This window comes from Castor canadensis, chromosome 5 (genome assembly GCF_047511655.1).
Source record: "Castor canadensis chromosome 5, mCasCan1.hap1v2, whole genome shotgun sequence".
In the NCBI taxonomy this organism is placed as follows: Eukaryota; Metazoa; Chordata; class Mammalia; order Rodentia; family Castoridae; genus Castor; species Castor canadensis.
Genome location: NC_133390.1, coordinates 43422604 through 43448850, shown reverse-complemented (window position 1 = coordinate 43448850; position 26247 = coordinate 43422604). Strand labels below are relative to the sequence as shown.

Sequence of the window (26247 nt, the reverse complement as noted above, 5' to 3'; positions counted from 1 at the left end):
AGTTCTGTAACATAGTGGCAGGACAGAGTTGTATAAAAAAATTACGTACAATCAGACCTTAACAATGATTAGAGCAACTGCAAGGTCAGGACCAGATTGGCAGGAATAGGTCAGCAAATTGATGCAAAGTGCAAGTTTTAATACAGACCTCTACTTTGGCATATTTGAATCATGTTCAAAGATGAGATTACAGATATGACCGGTTGGGTCATGTAGCCACCCTCCATCTTGTGTGGGGACAGGAAAAAAGCGATTGCCACCCCTGTCCAGGGCATCTGGGACATGAGGAATAAGCAGTTCCACATGGGCATGGAGATCAAGGTTTAGACCACAGCCTGCTTCGCGTCCAAGCACCAGTGTATGGAAGTCTATCTTAAGTCTTTCATGAAACAGCTGAGAACAAACACGAGAGATGCTGGAATGCCCATCCAGGGCCAGCCATGTTTCTGCAAATATGCCTAGGAAGTGGACAGTGTGGAGGCCATATTCAGGACCTGAAGAACACATACCCCTCCAGTTGGTGGTGGTCATTCTGCCTGGCAAGACCCCTGTTTACACCGCAGTCAAGCATGTAGGAGACACTGTGCTGGGGATGGCCATGCGATGTGTACTGATAAAGAACGTGTAGAGAACCATGCCGCAGAACCTGCCCAACCTCTCTTTGAAAATCATTGTCAAACTGGGAGGTGTCAGTGTTCCAGTAGCCTGTCATCTGTCTCGGAGCTGACATCACCCACCTGCCCTCTGGGAGTGGGCAGCATGAATGCACACCCCACCATTACTGTGCCACCGTGCACAGCACCTGCCTGAGATCATCCAGGACCTGGAGATCATGGTGCACGAGTTCCTCCGCGTTTCAAATCCACCCGCATCATCTTCTACCGGGAATGCCTCTCTGAAGGCCAGTTGCAGCAGATCCTCCACCACCAACTGCTGGCCATCCGCGAGGCCTTCATCAAGCTGGAGAAGGATTACCAGCCCGGGATCACGTTTCATCGTGGTGCAGAAGAGGCACCATGAGTGGGTCTTCTCCACTGACAAAAACAAGTGGGTTGGGAAGCCAGGGAACATTCCAACAGGCACAACCGTGGACACAAAAGATCACCCACCACACAGAGTTTAACTTTTACCTGTGCAGTCACACTGGCATCCAGGGGAAAAGCAGGCCCTCCCACTACCACGTCCTTTGGGATGACAACGGATTCTCTTTCAACTGGCTGCATATCCTCACCTCACCTATGTGAGGTGTACTCACTCCGTGTCAATCCCAGAGCTAGTGTACTATGCTCATCTGGTGGCCTTCCGGCCTAGGAAACACACGGATGATAAAGAGCATGACAGTGCTGAAGAAAGCTATAGCTCTGGGCAGAGCAAAGGGCAAGACCACTAGGCCCTGGCCAAGGCAGTCCAGGTCCACTAGGACAAACTGTGCACCATGTGCTTTGCTTGACGTGTTCTGGTGTTTAGCAATTGTTTACCGAATTGGATTCACATGAAACAAGCTGCACTCAGACCAACCCTCAGTGCCCAGCCCTCAATGACAGTAGCATCAAACATGACAGGTCATTGATTTATTAGATTCTCCATTTCTGGAATGCCTTCCGTCCTGGATTTCAAACTTGGATTTTGAACTGCAGACCTGTATGAGATCCCATTGTCCTAGGAAAAATGGTTTGCCAAAACCTATAAGCTGCTTATTAAAATAGAGCCCCATGTTTCCTAAAAACAAATAAATAAAATTATCATATAATCCAACTATACCACTCCTGGGTAGAACAGGAATCCAACCCAGCAAACAGTAGATAAGGAATGCTTACCAAAACACTATTCACAATAGCCAAGTCAGCCAGTGGGCCACATACAGGTAAATGAATAAAGAAAATTTGGAATATATATAAAACGGAGTTTTATTCAGCCATAAATAATGAAATTTGTTGCTTGTAGGAAAACGAATGTAACTTGAGATCATCATATTAAGTAAAATAAGTCAGAAAGGCAAATGTCACATATTTTCTCTCATATGCAAAATCCAGATTTAAAAAAAAGACTTAAAAGTAGGAGGAGTGTTCGAGAAAAAGAAGGGGACACATGTGAAGGAGGAGGAGGATAAGAAAGAGTAATGGGAAGTATGATTAAAGTGCATTATATACATGTATAAATGTCATAATAAAACACATAATTATTTTACAATTAATAAGAACTAAGAAAAAAGAAAGGAAAAAATAGAATCAAGCCATTTCAATAGTCTCGTAGAGTTTTAGTTCTACAATCGTAAGTCACAGTTATCTAGGTTTTTCTTCTGGCAATGCTGAAATAATCATATCAACAAAACTCAACTGGAAGAAGGAAACTTTCCTAGTATTATTCATTTAGCTTCTGTAAAGTAGGAGACTACCCAAAATATACATATAGATATGTATATATATGTATAAATTATATGTATAATTCATTTATTTTTATGGAAGGGTGCTAGGCAGGCATTCTACCCCTTGAGGCACACCACCAACACTTTTTGCTTTATTTTTGGGATAGGCTAAACATTTTTGCATAGGTTGGCCTTGACTTGGGCTGGCCTAGACTGCAAACCCCCTACTTACACTTCCAACATAGCTAAGATGAGTGCCACCATACTCAGCTATTTTGTTAAAATGAGGTCTCACTAGTTGTCTACCCAGGCTGGCCTCGAGTCACGATAATGCCAATCTTTGTCTCTCAAGTAGCTGGGAATATAGACATGACTCACAATACCTGTCCTCAATTAAATATTGTATTTATTTATAAATATTAAATATTAAATTTATTTTAAGCTCAATTTTAAATATGTGGAAACTAAGACACAGAAATATTAAGAGATTTTCTCAAAGGTAAAGTACTACTATGTAGTAAAATTGGCTTCAGCATCTTAATTCTTGGCCCAAAGCTAGAGTATAATTAAAAAGTTAAATCCTCATTTCTAGGTCTGAAATTAAATTTCACATACTATATATAGTATTATGAGGAAAAATTGGAGTCTATTTTATCAAACAAGGTGTATTTTCTTTCCCTTTTAATTATCCATTTCTCCTGCTCATTATCGATCATCTAAGCTTTAACACACCTAGAGTTGCCTGTTTATGAATGACCTAGAGATGACTACTCTAAGGTCCATTGTTACCGCACAGTGGCTAGCTCACAACAGAGTGTGCTACCTGATAGGGATGGGTTTAGCAGAGAATAGAATGAAGAATGAGCAAAGAGAGATCAACTCTGGTCCCACCCCATTAGAACAAGACCTGTTTTAATTTCTTTTCCTCTAAATCTTATGGTCTGCTCATCTCTATTTTAGAATTCTATACAGCTAGTCTTCCTTGGTATATCACAGTCAGATAACCATTTCTGTGTTTCTAAACATTTCTGTTATTCTCGAAAATATTTGTGTGATTTGAATTCTTAAAAAAGAAAATTGAAGTGCAATATTCAGTAAGCAGAAAGAAAATACATGTGGAAGCTTTGTACATTTTTATATTGTGTCCTGGTGTTCTCCTTTTTTATTTTTCATTGATTAGAATGAATATTGACCTTAGACACAGTGCCCAGTGCCCCTTTTGCAGGTCCTGCACTTCAGAAGTCCATATTTAGGATACTTTACTTGAACTTTTCTCAATTCTTCAAACACCAGGAGTACTATTCAAGTAGAATACCTGGATTACTTCTCACTTTGGTTTACTCTGTGACTATCTATTCATGAGTGAGGCCAAACAGATACCACACAGAGCTGAAGACTCAAGCTTACAAGGTCATCCAGACCTCGGTTCCAGGACAGTTGCCTGGTGAGGAAATAGTTCCCATGGCCAGCACAGTTTTAATGTTTGTAGAATTGCCTGAGATTATTTGGTTTGAGCAAATTGGCATGCTAATGTTTGGTAGCTTTTGCTCACCTTAGCCGAACACTTGGTCTTGAGTTACAGGAATGAGCCCATTTACGAGATCTCTACAATTCATCAATTTTCACTGGTCCATTTTCTGAGTATGGTGCTCACTATGATCTTTAGCACACAAAGGTAGTATGCGGTGTACTTTATTCTATAATCCTCTTCCTGCTGTACCTACAGTCATATCTTAGTCTATCTTCCATGTGTGACTAACCCTGCCTCTTTCAAAGAATATTGAAATTTTTGTTTCACATTTCCAAAAGGTTCTTTGATTGATTTCTTCCTTTCTTTCATAGATGTTATAGTATTGTGCATCAGTCAATAGACATGCCAGAGGACAGATAGATATTTCTTGTGATGATTTTCTCACTGTATCCTTTATGCTCCCCATTGGTGGTGGTGTGTCAAAAGCAATGATATTATCATCATTGCAGGAGGTTGCATTCTAGGGACATAGTGTGGATTTCAAGAGAAGATGTGGCTGAAAAATGTGGCATTATACTTTCCAAATGGTAACTTAGGTGATCAGAAAATGTATGATCTTTCATATTGTCCTTCACTCTGTATATAAGACTTTCATTTGTGTTCATCATCAATAATGCATAAAAAAAGAATCTCTGAGAAAGTTATTGAAAATTGGTAAACTTTAGTACCATGATAGATGATGTGGTGTCTTGAGTAATGATGTAATCAGCATTAAATAAACAGCATTAGGTATCTGAAACAAAAGAGAGTCTATATGGTTTAAATATGAACAGTTTCCAAAAGTCCCTAGCATTATGAGTAGTAGCATCATTGATGCCTTTTCCTCATAATGTGAAACAAATTGGCCAGGAATGACAATAAAGAACCCAGAGAAGTTCCTTGGCCTCAACAGGAGGATATTGTAACTAAATACTCTGAAGAATGTTTTCATGTATCAACCAATAAGGAAGTAACATCTCTCTATCCATAATTTTATTGATAAATCATTACACTTCACATGGGCCCATGGATTGGGTAATACATTTTAAAAACAAATTGTTTAAATAGATGAAGTTCCTACAAAGCTTTTTTCTTGCTTTTACTCAGACTACAAGAGAAACAACAACTAGAATGAGTACACATGACAGAATAGAAAATGTATACTAATAGAACAACAAAAAGAAAAAAAACAGAAATGTTTGTCTGTGCACATGCATCCAGCCAGCAATTCAGAAGTTGTTAAATAAGTGTTATGGAGGAAAAAACAAAGTTAAGAAAAGAGATAGAAATGTCCTATCCAACATTCTCTTAGCACTGGGGAGGAAAACCATGTTCACCATATTGCTAGTTTTAATATTAGCTGTGTGCATAAGGAACTGTTTTCTTCTCTCCATATGAACTTATGCCTAGAGTCAAATTCTTCTCTTCTTTGCCTGCTTAATTTAATTCATTATTTAAAATCCACATCAGTTAACACTTACTCAATCAAGCTCTCTCTTCTTGATCATTTCTGCCTCCTTTTTTCCTAAACATTTTGTTTATGTTCTACTCATGTTTTCTCTTATTCTACACCACATTACAGTGAATATTTTATATTCCTTGAAGGCAGGATTCATCACTTTCTTTTTCATCTTTGAATCTTACATTGCTTCTCATTAATTTAATTTTAAGAAATTTTCTTCAAATGTTTGCTGAATTGACTTTTTGGCTTGTTCACAGGATTCAAAGATAGCAAAGGCTTAGTTATTAGTAAGCAATTGTGTATGAAAAAAATTAATATAATTGGGTTTAGGATTTTTTTAATAAATACATTAATTTATTTAGGGTGAACTTAATTGAAATATTTCTCAATTCTCAGTTGCCATGGAATCATTTTGTATTAAAAAAGCCTTGTATTCAGAATTACACTGAGTGAAAGGGAGGAAAACAATAATGAAAGAATGTAGCAATAATTTACTAAAATAGAGATTTTTCTGATGATCAATATAAAAGATCAATTGTCAGCCTAGCTCATTGTTTTAAATCATTAAATGTAGGTATAAAAGTTCTCTGAATGGCATTATACCAACCAAGTTCTTTTTTTTTTTTTTTTTTAGGCTGTACTGGGGTTTGAACTCAGGGGCTCAAAGCTTGCTATGCAGATGCTCTAACATTTGAGTCACTTCTCCAGCCCCTCTCCTCCCTTTCTTGTCTTTAGTTCTCAAGAATAACTGTAGAATGTGCTGGGAATGCAATATCCTGAGGTCCAGAAGAATTTCCTCAAATAGCCTGAGCATTTTCCTGTCCTTTCTAGGGAATATAACATCTTGAATAAGGGAATAACTTCTACTGGACATCTCAGGCTTTTTGCCTCTCTCCACTGGCAGCAGAATGTCTTCAATGATTTACCCAGTGATATCTGTTGCTCTTCATAATATAACCTATGTCATGCTGCCTTGCTTGGATCCTTCAGTTGTAGGGCAGATGAAAAATATGCAGTAGAGACTACATGGGCCCAGTCAGCTTTCATGGGCTTTGAGGGACTGGTGGACAGTGAATTGTGGGATTTTGTGCCTTGTTACCTATGTATAAGTAATAAATGCAGTTCATGTAACTTCTTGCATATGAATGTGTTCTGTTCCACTGGACTCAGATAAGTCAATAACCAGTGCACAATGAAACTGCTTTGCAATATCCATTAACATTTGAATAAAATAAATTCTCCATGTCTTCCAAAAAATAACATTGCTGGAGGACATATGTAAATGGTTGAATCTAATCCAGGAACAATGATTTCAAAATGGCAAAATAATACACAATTCTTATTAAAATATTTGGAATTACAGGAATGGAGAGGAGAGCTCATACTGTGAACAAGGAAGATATATCATAAGATAGTTGAAACTTCATGCCCAAGGCTTTTCTCTGCACTAACTATAGTAGTTGTGGTAGAGGCTCCTGGAAGATGGGAAAGTCAGACATTCTGATCCTTTCCCTTTTTCTTATCTTTTGCCACAAGCTCCAAATTGGTACAAAAGCCAGGGCATCAGGTTTTGATACATGATCTTTCATTCGTGATGTAGCAGGATGCACAATAACTGACCCAAGGGTTATTCTCCCCAAGATTGCACCTGCAGTTTCAATGCTAGAGGCAGTGCTCTGTAATGGGGGCTGCTTGGGAAGTCACTGAGCATAGCCGAAAACACACAACAGTTTATTCACAGCAATATGAATGAACCTTTTAAGCTTGGAAAAAAAGCCTCTCTGAAGCAATCCACAGAATATCTGATATCTGTCCTACTAAACAGGTGACTGAAAATAAGTAATATTTTACCCTTTTGCTGCTCTTAGATCACCTTCAACAGGACCACCATCTTATCAATTTGTGCATTCACTATATTTGCATGGATTGCTATTAATTATATTATTAATTTATAAGTTTTAGTGAGGAGAACAATAATTTTACCACTATATTTATTCGATGAAAGTACAAAATGCCTTTTTCTATCTTTCATCTCATCCTTAAATTGTTTGCCATATGTGGCCACAATGAGGGTTCTAATGCCAAAGTACTTTATTACTTGGGAATTACATAATGCTCCATACTCATTAAGATGTTTAATATTCCAAATAGCAGTCCGTGCTGGATCTAATTGCTAACCTCTGTGCTCAGCTCCTGCATTGTCCCTGCTTACCATTTGGTTTCTCAGCTTGGAGCTGAGTTCCTGGCATTTGTTTCTTTCCTTTTTTTAAGCTTTGTGAATTACATATGCATACCCAGAGACCTGTTAGCAACAGACCCGTTTTGAAAGAACAATAGCATAAATAAATTCGCTTTGAGTTCTTTATGTGTGGGCTTATTATTGATGCAGGAAAAAAAATCACAGACAGGCAGGCCTTTTGAATTGTGCATTTATGAAAAGTGAAGACTATGTCTCGATGGGAGTGGTAAAGGAGGTGGAGGACAGCATTAAGAAGATTGGACTGAGGGACAAGCTTTGGAAGAGGTCTAGACCTAAGAAGTAGAAGGATGAAGGAGAAGAGTAGCCAGGCTTCTAGGTCAATGAAGAACTAAGGGGAAGAGCAAGTTTACCTAGCAGATGTCCACTATTTCATACTGGTTAAATAAAAAATGTAATCCTTAAAAGTGCGTTCTTCAGGCTAAGAAAAACAGAGTGAAGACAAAAATTATTCAGTTAGACATTTCTACTTGTTTAGTTGTAACAGGATCAATATATTAGAAAGAGCAAAGATATTTACAATAAGGAATATCAATAACCTTAGCTACTGGGAGTTTAAGTGCATATTTACATGTGCATAGAGTAGCAAATTTTAGCTATTTTCTAAAGAGAATCATAACCTCACCTAGGTAGATTGCTTTGCCAAACTTGTGCCATATCCTTTTACATTCAGGTATCATTTACCTGTTATTGTTACTATAAACAAAGCCAAGAAATACAGTATCGTGTAACATAAAATGAAATGTCTCTCCTCACTATATATAGTTATTTTCAATATCATCTGGGTAGGAAGTTGAATGTAGAAGTACACCTTTAAGAGTGATGATTAGCGTAGGTTCATCTGTCTTAGCCTATTGCTTTTTATCTGAAAGCTCCTGAAAATGGATGTTAGTGATATTGTTCCTGAATTTTAGAAACAATGTTATGTTTTTAAAATACATTGCCAGTTTTACATGCCAGTTGTGTCTTCTTAATTCATGTCAATGTATTATTCATTTTCATATCCTAGTAAATGCATTATTTTTGTATGTATTCCAAACAATAGGCATTAATTGAACATGTACTAAATTAACACTATTTTGTCACTAGATGTTTAGGAAATATATATATATAAATATATACATATATAAAAATATATAAATATATATACATATATGTTATATACACATACATATAGTGTAATGTTTTTAAAAGCCTAATTAATATAATTAAAATAATCTAATATGTGTAATTTAAGAATTAACTTAAATAGTCAATATGATTTCAATAAGCACTGTGTCAGATCAGTGAGGTTTTTTTTTTTGGTGGTACAGGGGTTTGAACTCAGATCTTCTTGCTTGCTAGGCAGATATTCTACCACTTGAGCCACTCAGCCAGCCCTTTCTTTTGTCTTGGGTGTTTCTGAGATAGGGTATTGTGAACTATTTGCCTGAGCTAGCTTTGAACAGCTATCCTCCTTTATCTCTGACTCCTGAGCTGCTAGGATTACAGGCATGAGCCATAGGTGCCCAGCTGTCATATTAGTTTTTGAAAGAGTCAGCAAGCTACAGCAGTGTAACATTAAAACAGAGCTGGGAAATTCAATTATAGCTCAGTTACTATAATTTCCAAGTTTCATAACCCAGTACAAGTTTCAACTTCCACTATAAAATCAATAAAGCAACCCCAATCTTACTAAATTTGTATAATTATTATGAGAACTAAAACAGCAAAATTATTTGACAGGATTTAAATAACTTTATTCTTTAGATAAGCATTAAGTTCATTGCAAAAACTGAGCAGAAGAGTCAGAGATTTCCCATGTGCTCACTACTACCACACATGCAGCTTCTCCTACTACCACAACGCTCAGTCAGAATCATCCATTTGGCATAGTTGACAAACCTACACTGAATGGCATTATCACTTTCAGTCCAGGCTTTACACCAAGATTCACTCTCAGTGTAATACAATCTAAGGATCTTGATAAATGTGTAGTGACATTTCCACCACTGTATCATCATACAGAATAGTTTTACAACCCTAAAAATCCTGTATCCTACCTGTTCACCCCATTCTCACCACTGACAACCACTGATATTTTATTTTCTCCATAGTTTGCCTTTACCAAAATATCACAGTTGAAATCATAGTATGTAGCCTTTTAGATTGGATTTCACTTAATAATATGTACTTAAGATTCCTCCATGTCTTTTCATGACTTGAAAAGTAACTCACTTACTTTAGTTCTGAAAAATATTTCATTGCCTGGATATATATTTCACTTGTCTTTTCACCTAGGAAAGGGATATATTGGTTGCTTCCAATTTTTGAAAATTATGAATAAAGTTGGAGTAAACATCCATCATTAAACATCCACTCAATTAGGTAAATAGCAAGGGGAAGGATTGCTGGATCCTATGGTAAGCTTATGTTTCATTGTAGCAGAAACTACCCATCTGTTTTCTAAAGTGGCCTTACCATTTTGCCTTCCCACCAGAAATATATGGAAGATACTGTAACAGCATTTAGTGCTGTTACTGTTTGGGATTTTGGCCATTCTAATAGGTGTGTAGTGGTATCTCATTGTTTCCATTTGCAATTCTTTGGTGGCATACACTGCTCAGCATCTTTTCATGTATTTATTTTCACTGTGTGGCTTCTTTGGTGAGGTGGTCTTGAACTCAATTTATTAATCAGACTGTTCTTTTTTTGTTACACTTTCAAATTTCTTTATATATTTTGGATAATAGTATTCATTAGATAAAGTATTTTGCCAATATCTTCTCTAAGCTGTGACTTATCTTTTCAGTTGATGGACAGTAACCTTCATGCATCAGAGGTTTTTACTAAGGTCTGGTTTGTCAGTTCCTTCTTTTATGGATTTCCTGTCTTTAATGTTTATTAAAAGTTACAATCATTCCAAGTCATTGAGGTTTTCTCCAACTTTCATCTTCCAGGCATTTTATAGGTTCATATTTTGCATGCAAATTTTTGTCAATTTTGAGTTAATTTTTGTGAAGAGTATAATGTCTATCTAGATTGGGGGAGGCAGGGTTTGCATGTGAATGTCTTATTGTTGCAGCAATATTTTCCGAACAGTCTGTCTTGCCCCATTTTGTTGCTTTAGCTCTTTTGTCAAAAATCATTAACTATGAGGATCAACTTCTGGGTTCCCTGTTCTTTTTTATTCATCTTTTTCCCTACTTTTTCACTAGTACCACCTGGTATTAATTATTGTAGCTTTCATGTGTACTGAAACTCACAGAAATATTATGGCATATTATGAAAATAGTTTACATTCAGAATTCTTCTCTGGCATGTGCATTAAGTGTGTTGTCTAATGTCCATGTACTTCAGGATTATTCCAGTCTTTGGTTTCTGGTTTATCTTATAAGAGTTTCATGTCAGACGTTTCTATTCTCTGTTGTTAGGAATTTACACGTTATGCAATATTGCACATTCTTGAAGAATTTGACCATGTATCCATATGTGATATTCCTCTATATCCCTGAAGTTAACTCTGCTAAAAATACTAGCAAACTTCCTCCTGACTACTGTTAGCACCATATATCTTTTTATATTCTTTCACTTTTAATATGCATGTATCTTATATTTAAAGTGTGTTTTTCATAAACAATATACAGTTCAATCTTGTTAATAGACCAACTCTAATAATTACCATTTTTAATTGTTGTATTTAGACTATTGACACCTAAAGTCATTATTTACATATTTAGATTAACATATACTATTTTTCTTATCATTTTTTCTGTCTTCAATGTTTTACTTGTGCATTTTACATGATACTTGACATGCATAATTTTCATTCTCTCTAAAGTACCTTTCTTTGTTGTGTGTGTGGTTCTGGAGATTAAACCTAGGGAATGGAACATGCTAGGAAAGCCATATGAATGCCCAGTCCCTCTAAATACTTTCTTTCAATATTTCTTGTGTTTTTCTTGTCTTCCCTTTTGAAGGATAATTTTGCAGACTGTAGAATACTAGATAGTTGTATTTTTGTAACACTTTATTTCATTCCTCTCCTTCTAGTTGCATGGTTGCTAAAACATTTGTCTTATCTTATTTAGTCTTTTCTCCTTTATAAGTAAATTCCTCCCCAAACAATCTCTTTTAAGATATTTGCTTTTACTTTGATGTTCTTCAGTTTGAACACAATGTTTGTTTCTAGTTTTTGCTTTGTTTTGTTTTCATTCTGGCTAGTAACTCGAAGCTTCTTGGGTCTTTGTGTTGGTATCTGTCATTAATTTGGGGGAAATTCTTAGTCATTACTCAAAATATTTTTTCATTTCCTTCTTTTTCCACCTTCTTATATTCCCATTATGAGAATGCTACATGTTCTGCATATTCTTGAATATTATACTTCATTTTTTAAATTATCTTTTCCTTTGCTTTCTATTTGGAGAAACTCAAGATGATTTTTATCAGCCATATCCAATTCACTAATAATCTTGTGAAATGTATTTATGATATATTTGCTTGTAGCACTTAAAAAAGTAATTTCCTAGACTTTCCATTTTGATGGCAATATTGTCTATCTGTTTTTACATATTGCTTACTTTATCCATTAGAGATAGCCTTTCTCATATTAATCATAGTTCTTTAAAATACCTGGTCCAATAAATCCAATATACTGTCATCTCTGAGTCTAACAAAGATGTTAACTCTGTTTCTTTAAACTGTTTTTTGCCTTTTAGTATGCCTTGTAATTTTTCTTGTAGCCATACATGATGTACTAAGTAAAGAAAATACAGTCAGCAGTGATAATTTAGTAATGTGGTGTTAAGTTGGGAGGAGCATTTGATAACTGCATGATTAGGTCTTGGTTTTTAAGTGAGCCTGTACCTCAGATCTAAGAACTTCACAATTGCTTCCCAATATACCTCCCTGCACATTAGATGGAACAGAATGACTAGGTTGGCTGAAGTTGAATATTTCCTTTTTCCACATGAGAAAGCTAGAGTGAAGTGCAGATGCAATTTCCCTTCTCCCACATGGAATGATGGATTGTCTGAACTTGGATATTTCACTTTCTTTAGATTGGATAGGTATTGAAAATTTCTGATAAGTTAGGCTCTCTTAAAATAGTTTCTACTGAGTGAAGACCTTAAGAAGAATAGAATGCAATGACATATTTCAAAATAGTTCAATTTCCCTATCCCACCACACCCCTGGTGAAGGCTTGAGGGTATTCCTCAACCTTTTTCCCATTGTGAAAACCTGGTCCTGCTCCTGGAGATAAAATTCATGAAAATGTGAGGGCCCCATGACTCAGTTGTCTGGACATGTCAGACATTTTTTTTTAAACAGTGAAAGTGAAACTTTAGTAGTGATCTTGCAAGATCAGCTACACCTGAAGAGGTTAAAACAAACCATTATAGTGTCTACTGTGCAAGTCCCTCCTCTAGTTCCTCATTGGCTGAGTACTATGGGTTGTACACTATTTTCCCAGGCCTAGATTTCCTATTGGGTTATTTTAAAATATGCCTCTTTGGGGACTGGTCAAATTCTTGAGACAGTCTTAAAGTGGTATCCATCTTCTTTTGTGTCTAGAAGGTCTCTCTGTGATATGTGTTTTCTATCATGTACATTTTTTCCCCATTTCATCATTCTATCATGACTTACCCCTCCCAGTTTAAGTTCACTTATCTGTTGGCCCACTCCCAACATCAGCAAGCTGATATGCAAGCAAGTGGCAAGGCTTAAATGCTTTGCCTTGAAAATGAACCATCACTGAATTTATTTGTAACAAATTCCCTCCTCTTTTCTTTTTACTTTTACTGGGCTTACTTTCACTATTGTGTTTTCTGGTTTTTTTTTTAAATTATTCTAGAATTTGTTGAGTTTCCTCATCATAGGAGACTACATCTAATTTGCTTTCTAATAATAGCAAATTATTCTGCTGGTAAGTCATGGGCATCTGTTAGTTAATTGCTGCTTTAATTAGTCTCTGCGTTAATCCTCTTACACAGAGAACAAGACAACACCGACCGCTGTCAGGACTCCTGCTACAATGATGAAAGATGTAAGGATCAAGTTATTAAGGCTTTCCATTTTCCAAACTATCCAGTGAAGGTATTGTCAATGACAGCATTTTCAGCCAGTTCATTAGCCAAAGTCATTTGTCCCTGGAGTGTGTTTGTAATTGTGCCGTCCGGAGCTCTGTTATTGGGAAAAGTACAACATTTTTCTCCCAACATGAAATAAACTTCCCCTTTCTCTGCCAGTATCATGTCCAGCACTATCCTGTTTTCACAAGCCATCCAACTGATTAGCCACTCCCCGAAGAGTATATATATATATATATATATACACATACATTGTCAAAAGACCCTGCTGTTGCTCTCTCTGTTTGGTGATTTTTGTCCTGTTTGGGTACTTGGTGGAGTGCTAGGGTGAATGGAATGGCCAACTGAATTAGGGCACAAGTCCCAGTCCAGTTGCATGGTAATATGTCACAGAGGTTCCCTTTCCCACAATACCACCAGATGTCAGCCCAGGGAACGTGGAGAGCTGAGTAATTGCCAATGCTTGACCCTGTGACATTTTTGACATTGGTGCAAATTGTCAGTTCTCCCATGAGTCTAGTGAATTTAGCCACCTGTCTAGAAAGACAGAAGGAATAAATTCACATTCCATATATAGAAAGAGGATATTGCCTTGGGTCTGATCTTTGCAAAGTGGGAAAAAGCAAAGACAGATTCTTACAGGTCTCATTTCCCCATGCATCCTTTTCTTGGTATAGGGCCAGCATGCAACACATTCCTCTGGGATGGGTCTCCCATCTGAGTGGAAACAGAACCACCAGTGCTGGGCATGTCAGACTTGTTCACTCTGACCCTCTAGCTATTTGCTAAACTGTACACCTTCTTCTTCTCTGGCACTGGTTTCCCAGAGGTATCTTCTCAAGGAAGTTGTGGTTTTCTGCATTTACAATGTCTTACTAAACTTCAAGATAGCAATTTTTCCTGCAACTTCACCTTTTTGATAAATTTTAAAAGAAGCTATTGCTTTTTTAGCTTCTTGTTAGAATGGAGTGATGACTTCCACGTTTCCTTCATGCTGATTAAGAAACTGCTGTGAAAGCATCTTTAATGTGTGAATGTTGTGTACCTAAGAATTATTATAATGTAGCTCATTTTGAAAAACATTTTCTCCTCTACTTTTTCTGTAGACAGCCACATGACACAGTGTTAGGGTGTAAAGAATTGTCCATACATTTGTCATCAACTAGTATTCATTTTTTTCTATACAATGAAAGTTCACGCTTAATAAACTTGTGTTAGAGTAAGAAAACCATTTTCTTATATTCTCCCATTCTTAGGTGCCCCCTAGAAAGAAAACAGCAAAACACCATTTCCTATAATTCAGCACTGATTTGTAAACTAAAATAAGTTATTTCAGAAAGGAAAGATTAGTTTTCTTCACATGCTTCATGTCATTTCTTAAATGACACGTCTCATAACCATGGAATGTTACATCCACAAGTTACATTATTTACTAAATGTTAAATTGCTCTTTGGTTTTTTTGTAGTTGGCATTTTTTAAAATTTATTTTTGCTTTTTTAGTTTTTGTTTGTTTGTTTGTTTTTCAGTACTGGGGATTGAATCCAAGGCCCTACAAATGCTGAGCAAGTGATCTGCCACATTCTTTGTCCTTTTCATTTTATTTTGATTCAAGGTTGGCCTGGAATTTGCAATCCTTTGACTTCTACCTCTCAAGTGTCAGGGTGTGTGCCCGTGTGACAGTTGTGTACCACCACACCGAGCATAATGTTGTCATTTTTTTTGTTTGTTTGTTTGTATGTGACCAAGCAATGAGGTGTTTTCACTGCACCAAATAGCTTCCTTTTGATGTTTGTGCTCTCTGAGACGTTTTCTTATCCTTCTGTTGGTACTACACTGAATGAAAATCTAGGATTTATTTCTAGGTTTTTTAATTAATACAGTGACAACTCAAAAAGTAACAAAGTTCCTGGTCATGATGAGGGTTTCTTCCTTAGCTATGGATGAAAAACTCAGGGACCTTCCAGGACTAAATAAATAGTAATGTCATTAGAAAAAGGCCTTTGGTTAAATAACATAAAAACAATAAGCACTGATCAACTGGAAAAATTCCTACTGCTATGCTCTTAATGGCAATGTCCTTCCTAATAAATTTTTCTTACATTAACACTATAATAATATTTCAACTTTATAGTTCTAATTTTACAGCCTTGCATATTTCAAGGAACCAAAGAAATGGAACTATCACTATTATTTTCACATCACACACACACACACACACACACAAATCAAAAATACTTCATACAAGTTCCTTTCCACATTGCCTTTATACTCCCCCTTAAACAAAACTGATGGTTATCTTTTTTTTTTTTTCCATTTTTCTTTTATTATTCATATGTGCATACAAGGCTTGGTTCATTTCTCCCCCCTGCCCCCACCCCCTCCCTTACCACCCACTCCACCCCCTCCCTCTCCCTTCCACCCCCTCAATACCCAGCAGAAACTATTTTGCCCTTATTTCTAATTTTGTTGTAGAGAGAGTATAAGCAATAATAGGAAGGAACAAGGGTTTTTGCTGGTTGAGATAAGGATAGCTATACAGGGAGTTGACTCACATTAATTTCCTGTGTGTGTGTGTTACCTTCCAGGTTAATTCTTTTTGATCTAACCTTTTCTCTAGTACCTGTTCCCCTTTTCCTATTGGCCTCAGTTGCTTTAAGGTATCTGCTTTAGTTTCTCTGCGTTAAGGGCAACAAATATCTTAATAAAAACAAATCTAAAGCCTGTAAGTTTGGTGTAGTCAAGAAGAAACAGAATGTTATACTTTACAGTTTAGCACAGTCCAATAAAATTTTGTGGTGATAAAAATATTAATTTGTGCTCCTCACTATTGTATCCACAAGTTCCCTGTAGCAACTTAGTATGTGCAATCTGACCAATATGATTAAGAAATGGATTTTTCAATTTTTTTTGGTTACATTAATTAAAATTAAATTTTATATGGCCACATGTGGCTAATAGCTACATATTGTCAGAATTGTAAATAGAGTATAGGCTTTTGTTTCTTATGATTTCCCTGGGAGTGTGTTCCTGATATGTACCTCTGACTGCACATTAGAATAGTCCAGGTAGCTTAAAAATATCAAGTTCTTAGCATTGTTTGATGGTTGTATTGTGATCCCAAGGTCAAAATAATTACTATGCTATAGTACAAATGTGAACTCACAAACTTTTCCTTATCTCTATTAATAGAGGTACAACCATTTAAACTAGACATTATTCAAGGCTTTGTGCATGAGAATAAACACAAATGTTAGGTTCATCCCAATCAATGATTCTAAAAATATGTTCAAGGGGACACTAGATCTATAGTATCCTTGCAGAAGTCTTGTCATCAAATTAGTTTAGGAAATTCAGGAACAAATGAAGTCAAATAATTTTCTCTACTGCAGGATTTGTCAGAATTTAAATGCTAGTGTATTTGGAATTTCTAAGCAGGAGAAGTTGTACCAAGATTGTTTTTGCCACACAATTTACTTGGTCATGATTTACTGAGGGACATTCTTCTAATGTAATGCTTTACAAATATAAGTTAGAAATCATGATATTGACCATGTTGCTCATGGAGTGAAGAAATTCCCGTCACCAACTTGAGTTTGATCTTACCAAGGGAGCTGGGACGTTTCCTCATTATACTTGTGCCAGTTTATTTTTAGCAGATATTGTTTAATATTCAGATTCTTGATTTTAAATTAAAGCTACAGATTCAGGTTTCCCAAACTCTAATAGCTACTTACCTTTTTCAAGAACTATGATGGATTTGAAATTTTACCTTGCTTTCAAGTTAATAAGTTAGTTTGTCAAAGTGTCACAGTGAAGGCAGGAGACCAGTAACTTTTGAGTTAGAGACAGAAAACTTGTTATACATGACACAGTAGGCATCATTAACATCGGTTCCTCTTGACCTAAAGTTCCCTGGCAACCATACCGAGAGGCTGAATATGCTGCAGGTACAGTGGGTTTGTGGCAGACTTAAAGATCCTGACTTTAGGAAACCCCTCATTTCCAATGGTGTTGTTGATAAACCTGCTATTGTTTACCCTGTAGGGAGACATGAGCTTTACTATCCTAGTCAAAAACTAATCGTTGCTCTGCCCTGGAAGAAGAAGACACTAATTCTATATTCCTAGGCTGTTTGCTACACTAATATCTTTGAACAGATATTCTGGAGGAAAAACTATACATGCTCCAAAGAAAATGAGGAAAAAATTCAGAAGATTAATGGACAATTTTGTCCCAAAATGATCCTGATTATGCTTAATTGTATTAATACTTATTTTCAAAGGTAAACTGTTACTTTTATATTACATAAAAAGTCTCCATCAATTCAGACATTCTTTTTTTTTCCTCATAAGAAATGTGTATCTGGCTGAAAGTTTCCAATACTCATCCAATATGGTCTCTAGCTATATGAGAAATTTGTACTTATTCTTGGATGTGGAAACTTGTGTTAGGACACTGACATGCCTTTCTGTTCTTTGAACATTACATGTATGCAAGTCACTCTATATCCTCTTTTTCTAGAATATGAGGTATTTTCACATTCAGCTATACATCATCTAGGAGCTTAGAAAATGTAATGGCCCATATTGAGTGAGATTAAAATGCTTACCTTGTCAGAACAAATAAACTGAAAGCTAAAGAGAGTGGAGATATTGGACTAGTTATGTTATATGCGGCCTAAGATTATGTGAGTTCATCCTGAGAATTAAGAGAAAATCCACAGGCTTATATTCTTGACCTAGATGATGCATCCTTCACAAATACTGTCAAAATATGTTAGTGAGAATAATTCTTAGCACCAGCCACTGTTAAAAATTGTGTGGCTTTCCTCTGCAGGCCACATCAAGTAAATGGATGGAACTGGAGAACATCATTCAGAGCGAGGTTAGCCAGACTTAGAAGACCAAAAATTATATGTTCTCCCTCATATGTGGTCTTTAGATCTAGGTCAAATACAGCAATGTTGTAGGACATGACAAGGGGAGAATATATACAGGAGGTATGGGGTTAGATAGAAAACCCAAAACATGAAAGCATTTGATGTCCCCACTCTAGAGGAATTAATACAGAAACCTTAAAGCGACAGAAGTCAACACAAGAAGGGAATCAGGAACCAGCATAAAGATCAGTTAGAGATGAATCAACCTGAGTTGTAACACATTTATACATGAAAGCAATGCTAGGAATCTCTCTGTATAGCTGTCCTTATCTCAATTAGCAAAAATGCTATGTTTTTCTTATTATTGCTTATTTCTACTCTTCAACAGAACTGGAGGAAAGCACAGAACAGGTCCTGCCTGGAAGGGAGGGACGAGGGGGGCAGAGGGTGGGCAGGGGTTGGAGGGAGAAATGACCCAAACAATGTATGCACATATGAATAAGTGAATAACTTTAAAAAAAAAGAAAGGGGTGTTTAGATATTCTGTCTTAAAAGTCTTGCATGGAAGAAAGGGAGGCAGGCTACTCAAACAGGATTTAAAATCGGACTGGTGCTAACAGATATTCCTTACCATAGTCAAGGTCCAACTGTTTAGATACTGCTGGTGTGGTGGATTGGCCTGAAAGAGGAGAGGACCCCAGTGATCAGTGTCATGACTCAGATTTTTGAAACATAAAAGGCAAAAATTTAAGGGTAAAGACAGAGAAATTGGATGTTGTTATTTTCTGTCCTATATAAGAATAATTTAAAAGTTTAATGCAATAATTAATTAAGAATTAGAAACAGTATGAGGATCAGAGTCTCTGGAAACCCAAAGAGATATCACCTCAGGTAGTGGACAGGCAGGAAAAGGTGAAATACAGTAAAAGATTTAATTGTCAGAGATGGTGAACTTCAAAGATCTTTGTATGTCCAAATGGAACAAACCTATTATGTCAGTCAGGACACTAGTTGGAAACACATGGTATTTTGAAAAATGATTTGGGGATATCTGTGTGGTTATCTCTGTAGATTTTGACTCTTCAGATATATGTGAACTACTAGAGCTTATAGTTGTGTCCAATTCTCCCTTCCTCACTATTAAGAGTCAATATATCTCACAGGAAGAAAATGTAGAGGTCACAAAACTATAGTCACTGCCTTCAGGTGATGCCCCCACTCTCCCTCACTTGTCCCTAAAAGCCTATAATTAGATGCAAATTGCTGTTTAATCAAAAGTGTTGTTAAACCACAGGAGAGCAAAGAGTTCACAACTCAAAGTAACTGCTGGAACGAGGCAGCATTATCACTAAGAAGAAAAAAACAAGAATTCAAAGGTGCTTGATCAGTGGAACTTGAACATACACTTGAATGAATGAGCAATTTGCTGACCTGGAGCACAGGGTTGAATTTCAGCATGGTCTCTACTAGATGGTACATACTTGGTGCCAGGACTAGAACTAGGAGCTTAGAAAATGTAATGGCCCACATTGAGTGAGATTAAAATGCTTACCTTGCCAGAACAAATAGATAAGCTGAAAGCTAATGAGAGTGGAGATATTGGACTAGTTATCTTATGTGAGGCCTAAGATTATGTGAGTTCATCCTGAGAATTAAGAGAAAATCCACAGGCTTATATTCTTGACCTAGATGATGCATCCTTCACAAATACTGTCAAAAATATGTTAGTGAGAATAATTTTTAGCAGCAGCCACTGTTAAAAAATCATTGTGACTTTCCTCTGCAGGTCACAGATTAGGATAGGAGGACTCTCACAAAACTTGGTTTGCTGATAGCAATGAGAATGATGACATGGTCCCAAAGTAAAAGGAGCCAGGTGTCAATGTTTAACCACCAGAAGCCAAGGGTATAATAATTCTCATAATGATAAACAAATTTGGAGTGCTTCCTTTGGCTTGGCACCTAGAGAGTCCCAGAGATCTTTCAAAGCCATGGTGTCCCAAAGGGTCAATTATATGGGCAGTTAACAAAGGCGTCACCAAATTGTGGGTGTGTGTATATGTGTGTGTGTGTGTGTGTGTGTGTGCGTGTATGCTGAATACAAAGCTGAAAGCAGTTACTCCAATAAAAATTATAGTGCCTCACCCAATTTTCAACTGTGGCACACTTCCCACATTTTAGCTAGTTTCTAAAACCAAGCCAGAACCTAATGACTAAACAGAATACCTGGTCCCAGAGATAAAGACCCTCAAGTACCATAGCCAAAATTTATTATTATAATTTGCCCAGTGCTTTCTCAAGGGGATTTATGGCTTCTTACTTGATTGTAATCTGGGTTAAGATGAATACACAGATCTGTCATGAACCATTGAACACAAATTCAGTCGACAATGGTATTTGTAGACCTTGAACATTATCATCAGCCCCTCTTACAGTGTGAGACTATAGGTGTCAAATAATAAATGCAGCCTTTGCCAGATTCCAGCTCACTGTAGATCATCTAGGTCTTTCAACAGGCCTTTATCATTTGTATGGCACCCAGATACAGTTTTTTGACTGACAGATTTGGAAGGTTTGATGACCCTTACTTTGGATCCTGATCCATGGGGTAAGGGTGTCATAGTGAGATGGCCAAGCAGAAGCCTATGAAACTTCATGCCCTCCAGTCAGGACTGATTATGGTATTGCCTCTTGGTGCAAGGAGGAAACATAGAGATGCATGTCACTCCCTAAGATATTAGAGCATGGCTCCCATCATATTTATATTTCATTTACTAGTCTGGCCTCATGCCAAAATTGAATAGACCATGGAGTGTCATTTCATACTACTGTAAGATCAACTAAATAGTAGGCCTGGTCACAACTGCCATGACTGACATAATATTAATAGTAAAGAATAATATAGCCTCAAATATAAAATATGGAGCCAACCGTTTGAGGATTCCTAATCTAGTTAATAAGGAAAAAAAATCTTTAAAAGTTTACATTCACATTGAGTAAATCACAATATTTTTAGTCTTACCCTGTGACTGTATTAACTATATCATTCTTTAACTTAATTTCCCAAAGAGTATTTCAAAGATTATCACAAGATTCATTTTAATGATGACATCATGCTGATTTGGCAAGATGAACAAGAAATGGAATGTTAAAAATGGTCTTGCTAAAATGTGCTCCAAAGTGTGGGAGGCAAACCTCATGAAAAACTTGGAGTCTGCTAATTCAGTCAAATATTTTTGAGATCTATTAGCCAAGGGAACACCAATGTTTCCCTCAAAATCAAAACACAAATGATTTCATCTTATATCCCTTACTACCAAAAAGGAAGTTCAATGTCAAGGCAGACTAACTTCTAGTGGCAGCATACATCCCGCCAAGAAACACTATTCTGTACCATACAATTTGAATATGAGCTAGTGTAAGAGATGTCTTGGCACCAGCTCCATTCTAAAGTGAGAGAAGTTCTGCTACTCGGGCCATATGATCCAGCAAACCATATTTTGTTGGATATTTCAGTGGTGGAAAAATATGCCATGTGTCTTTTATGGCAAACATCAGCAGGGAAAAATATCAGAAAACATGCCTCTGGGTTTCTGGAGTAAGGCCATACGATCTCTAGCAGAGAATGACATAGGCTACTGGCATACTGCATGGCCCTGACAGAGATGAAATGTTTGACCATAAATCACCAGAGAACCTACTTCATGGACATGTGGAAGGGTTCCAATAGCTAAGTTTATACTCATCACTGACAAGATTGGAGCTTGATAGGGCATTAGAATTTTGTGCTGATTGAAGTATTGCTTGAAGTGGCACCTCAGAGTCAACAGTTGAAAGCATTGCATAAATAATTACAGCTTTGAATAAACAAATGCAAAAACCATGGCCTCAAATATTCATGGCTACCAAGCACCTACAATGGGTTTTTGTTTTGTTTTGTTTTGTGTTTTTATTTTGATAGTGATACTGGGGTTTATCTCAGGGTTTTGTGCTTTCTAAGCAGACATGCTCTACCATTTGAGCCATACCTTCAGCTCCAAGTACTCACAATCTTAAGGAATAGGGGCTTGATTACTACCAGGAGGTAACCCACCACAGGGATCCTCTTCTGAGCAATCTTTGATTCATTGGCAATACTGGCTTGGAAGAAAAGATAACTCAGGGAGCAAAATTTATTGTCAACAGTAATAAATGACAGTTGCAACCCCAAGACCAACACCAAGGAGATCTCTGATTTCCTTCTTCCTGTTTTCCCCTCAAGAAGAAAGGCTCTATGAGTTCCTTGAAGAAGCACTATCTTGAACTTGTGCAGTGGGTGCACAGTAATGCAAAAAGAATGGTCAGTGGTAGATACAGAGATAAACAGAGATAACTACTCAGATCCTTCTTCAAGATTAGTCAATAACTTCTAGCTGTTATAGGCAGATCTTGTTCAGGATCCACCTCAGTTGCCAAAGCAAAGTACTTTTATTTTCAGAGTGACCTTCAGCTAATGATTTTATATTGTAGTGAGTAGGAATCTGGCCAATTTCTCCCCACACAGGGATTTTCTCCTGAGCAATCTTTGCTCCACTGTATATTATTGGTCTGGTAGAGACTCTACAGACACACCTAACTTTACTTTAGCTTCTGCTTTCCAGAGAACACAGTCAGCCAAACTAGCCAATTTCCATGTAATCTCTGATCAAGGAAAAGTTTTTCAGAGGATTATACTAGTATTATTTTGCACATATATCAATAGGAATCCATCAATAGAATGGCAATTTAAGCACGCAGTTATCTAATTATAGGTGCAAGTATAGAAATGGTATGTCACTAGGAGGTACATATCATTAAAAGACATGATAAGGTAAGATATTTTTGTCAGTCTCATGATGGATTACTATATTGATAACACAGGATAAAAAAACAAAAGGAAGATTTATAGTTGAATAGTAAAGCTATTAGTTTCCAACTTACTAGGTAAGAACCATAATTTCATAGCCTTATGTCCACAGTTATGATTTAATATAGAAAAGAAGAAAATGAAGGAAGAAAGAAAAGTATTCATGATTAATACCAAAAAGCTGAGAGAGGTAAATGTGCAGCATAAAAAATGTAGAATGATTCCATCATTTCAAATAGAAATTTATAATTTCTACTTAATTGAAATACAAATTAATTTAAAATTCATATTAGACAGCAGAAATTTTTTTGAAATATGCTATGACCAAATGTTTATTCTTCATATAAGAAGAAAATACAGTCTCTTATCATCTCCTATAATTATTGTAAGTGAATAATTTATAATACTTTTCCAAGCACATGTTCATAGAAATTATGTCCTTTATGATTTTGTTGGGCATTTTATTATCATATCTTCAGTGATATTTATCATTTTCATGGACAATTGGCAGTTACAAAGGTTCAAACATTAACATTTTAATTCATCTGCAGACTTTATTCAGAAATAGCTACACACAACATAGATTCTCTATTACATCTTCCCTTGAGCAACTATAAATTCAAACACATAACTCTCATTTATGGGTTTACCTCTTCTTGAGGATGGGTATTTGGCATTTGTATATTCCAATGAAGAGATTTTATTTGGAAAATTATCATTGTAGATGCTGACATTATCACAAGAATGAATTACACCAGGTTTCAAACATGAGTTTAGTTAAATTATTCCTAGAGTATTTAAGAATTTTGTCTCTTATCACTTTGAAAAAGGAAATAATCCACTGTGAGAAGAAAGCTGTAAAAATCAATGGAAAATCTTACCTTTACTCCTTTGCTTTATAACAGATGGTTGTAGAGCTTTCTAGAGTCTGACAATGTCTGTAATAGAAATGCATTTTTTTATTGTTGTGCTGGGTGGGGGTATGCTGTGACATTTACAAAAGTTCTTATAATATATCAAATATATGATACTTGAATTCACCCCTCCACCCTTCTCCTTTACCCCCCCATCCTAGAACAGTTTCAGCAGGTCTCATTTTCTCATTTATATACATGTGTACATAGAATTTGCACTACATTCACCCTCCCATACCCTTTCCCCACCTCCTCCCCCGACACCTGGTATGAATCCCCTCAAGCAGGACCTGTTCTGCCGGTCTGTTCTCTGATTTTGTAAAAGAAAAAACATACCATTTTTGATTTTTTAAGATAGCTACCCAGGGAGTTTTCATGTGACATTTCCACGTATATATGTATTACAACCCAAAGTAGTTCATCTCCTCTCATTTTCTTCTATCTCCTCTATTTTTCTTCTTTCTACATTTCTTTCTTTTGGTGGTTTCAACAGGTTCCAAAAGCACATGTTTTCTCTCATATGTGGAATATAGCCCTAATGCAAATGCAGCAATATTATAAAAAACAAGTTCACACTAAGGGGAGATCACAGAGAGGGGGAAGGTAAAAGAAAGAAGTTGAGAAAGTGAATATGGTTCAGTTCATGTACTCTCTATACAAGAATGGATACAGATTTTTAAACCTGTAGAAGTACAAATTTTAAATGAAAGTCTTCCTATGGATGAAGTAATTTTTTTCTATCAGCTGACTATAGATTCATTGTAGCTTTCATTAGGACCTTTAAATCAAAACAACAAAGTAACAAAAACCCATAAACAATAAGAGCAAAAACAAAAGCAGTAACTCCCTTAGATTCAGTTCAGAGGAGACAGAACTATTAATATGCAGTATAGTTTGGTGGATTCAGACAGTAATTAAATGCAAGTCTACCACAAAAAAAATGATAGAATCATTCTTTTTTGGAATGCTTTAAAGCTAGAGAAGACATTTTTCCTTGGGGCTCTACACTTTTTTATTCTGGGATTTCTTTACTATCCTTTCAGCAGTTTCCATTTAGTGATTTGACAAAAAAAATATGCATGCTAATTTTTATTAATTATCAGAGAATTCTTTTCAGAGAAATTTTAGGACCATGGAAAAACAGAACAGAAAGTACAATTTTTATCTGCCTGCTCTTCACCCTCCTCTCTGCAAAGTTCATCCCATTATTAACATCTTCATGTTGGTGTATAAATTCGTTACAATTGATACATTAACTAGTAATGTATTAGCTAATAGTGTAACAATTGATAACTTTGATATATTGATACTAACTGAAGAATGATTAGAGATCATTCTTTGTATTTTAAGTCCTATGGGTCTTAATCAATGTATTATGTCAAGTCTGAGGCTAACTTTTCAGTATTGGTCCTCCATTCTAGCTTTCTGTATTATTAGTGTGCTTCTCAAACCAGAAAGTCAAGGATCTTAGAGTATATGTGTTTTATCACTTAAGTAATATGTGTATATAAGAAGCAACTTTCACAGGCTTGCTCTTAATGCTTAGTAATAATAAATTATAAAAGGATAGTAATAATACCTAGTCCAATAAAGAATGCCAATTGTAATTTTGTTTTAAATTAAAATCTATATTACTTCTATTTCTATATTCCTTCTTGGTGTTTGTGCTATTAATGATTGCTTTTCATTTTCATTAAGTAACATTTTGAGAAAGCATTTTTCTATTGAATTTATATACATCATGAAGCAAAATATGGCTATTGTGTCAGCTACATTGTGGTCTTTCTCAGTGTTGCTGTCTATGGTGAAATACTGCATCTTATTTTTGTCAAGCCTGCATAATGTATATTTGTTGGTCTTTTTTTTTTCCTGCAATTGTTTAAACACTTGATTGTCATCCCATTTT

At 36.1% G+C, this 26247-nt stretch overlaps 1 pseudogene; it reads left to right on the top strand.

Annotated features, from left to right (window-relative positions):
• The first annotated feature begins 420 nt into the window (after positions 1-420).
• Positions 421-1420, top strand: LOC109677270 (protein argonaute-2 pseudogene; annotated as a pseudogene).
• The last annotated feature ends 24827 nt before the right edge of the window (positions 1421-26247 follow it).